Here is a 3113-nt window from a genome sequence, read left to right as displayed (position 1 = left end):
CGTCGTGTCCAATACTGTCTCCTGTCCGCCTTTATTGTTTTGTCTCTGCAGACCGACCGCGGGATCGTATACATATATGTGACCTTGACTTGTAACGCTTACATGCACCGCAATATTTCTAGGCAGTGGAGGGGGGGGGGGGGGCGTCGCTTTAAAAGGGAATGGTAGTACTTTTATTTCTCCCAAAAATGCCAACTAAAATTATTATTAAGGTTGTCAATGTCTGAAGCTTGGGTCGATGGCTAGACTGTCGCTGTGGAAAGGACACTCGGTCTAACCGGTATAAACACACCTAGTCACAAAGACACAAATACAAACATGTACAGATCCACGCAGTTTCAACCGCAGCTAGACTAGTAGTAGTAGATATGTCCCGTTTTCCTCTGTCAGGAGATTCTTCATCAAATTCCAGTATCCAGGCAAGTTGAGCTCAGCGTTAAGCGACTTATGTAAAGATCAAAAGCTTCTGTGAAAAGGGTTCTTTTCTCCAGACCCAAAGTCAGACCATTGACCTATCAGTATTTGGCAGGGATGAAATTTCAGTCATGCCTATTCATGCGCGGAGTGATTGACAGATAGTGGGACTCTGCTATGCATCGGGCAGTGCCTAAGTCAACGCCTGCCTCGTTATCCCTCAGCCCCCCAATTAAAAGTAGCTTAATCATTCTGACAGCTGCAATCACCAGAAGGAGGTAATTTCATTACAAAGCCCCACCCCTCCAATCGTATGATTGGCGCGTAAGTCGCCAAAATCTGGCAGCGCAAACCCTAAACAACGTCTAATGTACACAGTCCGGCGGACTGTATGACCCAAGCCGCCCGGCAAGCGACGTGACGAAACGTACATGCGAACCAACCAGCACCATCGTAACATCGCCACCCCGACCACAGCCAGCGGACTAGCCTAGAAGCGCCGTCGGCTTAACGCCCCGTCCACGCCGACGTCGTTTGTCGGGCACCACGGTGCTTCCCGCCGATGCCGGTAGGTCTTCACTTCACTCAGGAATATTTACAGCAATCCGCTACGACATGTATATCTGCATATCGGAAGTGTATCAAGTAAAATCCCAAGTATACAGCTACTGTGGACCGGTGTTCCTATTTAAAGCGCGGTTAATTTTTACGAGGGTATTTTGTAGAGACACACATGTCTGGTTTCAGAGGCCGAGCTACTAGAGGCCAAGGGTAGGTCCCAACGATCGGCCGTCTCATCCCTAGAAATGCAAATATCTGTCGCATGAGGGTAGGGCAGACATTTGAAGCACTGACAACTGGAAGGAAAAATCTTGATTGACACAAGTTTTCATAATTAAGACGGTAAAATATGGCGGCTAGTTTGTCGTGTGGTAGTTACTTCCTGTCTCTTGATTTTGGGCCCAAAAACGTTTATAGTGTAGGAAACTTTCAATAATTCTAAATCAGAGAACCAGAATGTATAGGAAGAACTGTGTAAAACACCCCACCTCGTAGGTATTCTGATCAAACACCAAGAGATAAAACTCTGAACAAATGCCAACACTGTCTCGGACAGGCATAGGTGTATATAAACATCACGGTCATTCAAAAATGCCCATGTGGATATGCAAAAATTCACGTATAGGACAGATCAGTGATATACGTTTTGAAGAAAATGCCCCTGTACAATATGTATAGCCAGTTAAAACTCTGATACAGCTAGAAGATAACAACCTCCCATTAGATACAGGTATTAAACTATACCTTTCAGTTATGCTTGTAAGTCTGTATATTGCTGATGGTATTTCAACGCAACATAGAACACTGTGAGATTGTACAATGACGTTGAAATACAAGAGTTATGAGTTGAAAATGACGACATTTGAATGTGGTTTTGTCAACAAGTCTGAACAAGGAATGCTCTGGTAGTTATGACGGTACGGAAATGGATTCTTTGCACATTTTGTTTTCTTCTTGTACAGTACATAAAAATAATACAAAGAGGATCAAACTATTTCTAATTCACCATTTGAGAACCCGCAGTTTCCATCTCCATTCTCGTCGGCTCCTCAAAGAGTATACCACTTGTCAAAGTATCCCCTCTACAGCTGAAAACGCTCTGATATTGGACTAGAATTGGACTACACTATTTACATATATCATGATACAATGTAATATTTTTAACCTATTAATTCCTGACCATAATGGAGAGTCTATTTAGTTTGATAAAAGTGCAGACGTTCAACAAAAACTGTACACACTACTTTTCTTTATATAAAGTAAAGCCCAACTCCAACGTTCCAATGACTGTAACTATATTCCTCTGCCAATAGCAATACTTTTAATCTGTCCTCAGTTAAGATATTTCTCTTATATTTTTCAACGTATGAAAACCTGAGAAGATTTTATTTTCATGCAATAAGTATCATTTTGGATATCCGTTTACTGATCCTAGTGATTAATATGATATCTCACCAAGGAAGGCTGATTTGTATGAAAACTATTAGTATGTAAAACTGTGTGGCTCCCTATTTTTAGCTTCATACATTCACAAAACTATGTTTTGGGGCTATACTAGTCATTGGTGCTACAGTCATTGGTGCATACCCTGTGGGCTATTGCTACGGTACACCTTTACTGCCATCTTTCCTCACGTTACTTGTAAAACTCGCACACAACACACCTTCTGTTGGTCTATAAACTAACATACTATATCAGACGTTAAAAAGAATATCTTTTTATGTCAGTGTGGATCCATAAGCGGGGCAAAAAGAAACGCGCACACACACACCAACTTGGATCCCTGAAACAAATACAAATAACAAGGAGCCCAGGATGTTGTTATCCCCTCTCTTTAGATTTTACCACAACATACAATATCCTGCTGACGAAAAGTGAGACTTCCTTAGGTGTTTCATACACACATGTGTGTTACAGTTAGACACTGTGCTGGTTAAATGACCTGGCACAAAAGAGTGGAAGAGCTACTCTTAATCTGTGCACACTAAGCAAGTGGATAGGTCAGTATAGAGGTGGTCAGTCTCAGTCTAAAGTCAAGATTTATAAACTTGATTTGAGAATATGTATTTTACACGGTGTGTCGCTTTCAAGCGTTTAATATACAATATAATCAAATTTTTAATAAATATCAATATGTG

At 41.3% G+C, this 3113-nt stretch overlaps 1 protein-coding gene across 2 annotated transcripts in view; it reads left to right on the top strand.

Annotated features, from left to right (window-relative positions):
- The first annotated feature begins 632 nt into the window (after positions 1 to 632).
- LOC118411568 (diencephalon/mesencephalon homeobox protein 1-like) overlaps positions 633 to 3113 on the top strand; it is a 41070-nt gene continuing 38589 nt past the window's right edge. Inside the window, exon 1 of one of the 2 annotated variants that reach the window (XM_035813936.1) lies at positions 633 to 982. The gene's annotated coding sequence lies outside the window, so the exon portion shown is untranslated. The remainder of the gene's footprint in view (positions 983 to 3113) is intronic. The other variant, XM_035813933.1, reaches the window with a different exon arrangement.

The sequence above is a fragment of the Branchiostoma floridae genome, chromosome 3 (genome assembly GCF_000003815.2).
Source record: "Branchiostoma floridae strain S238N-H82 chromosome 3, Bfl_VNyyK, whole genome shotgun sequence".
NCBI classification, from domain to species: Eukaryota; Metazoa; Chordata; class Leptocardii; order Amphioxiformes; family Branchiostomatidae; genus Branchiostoma; species Branchiostoma floridae.
Note: the sequence above shows the minus strand (reverse complement) of the source record. Positions and strands in the feature narration are given on the sequence as shown.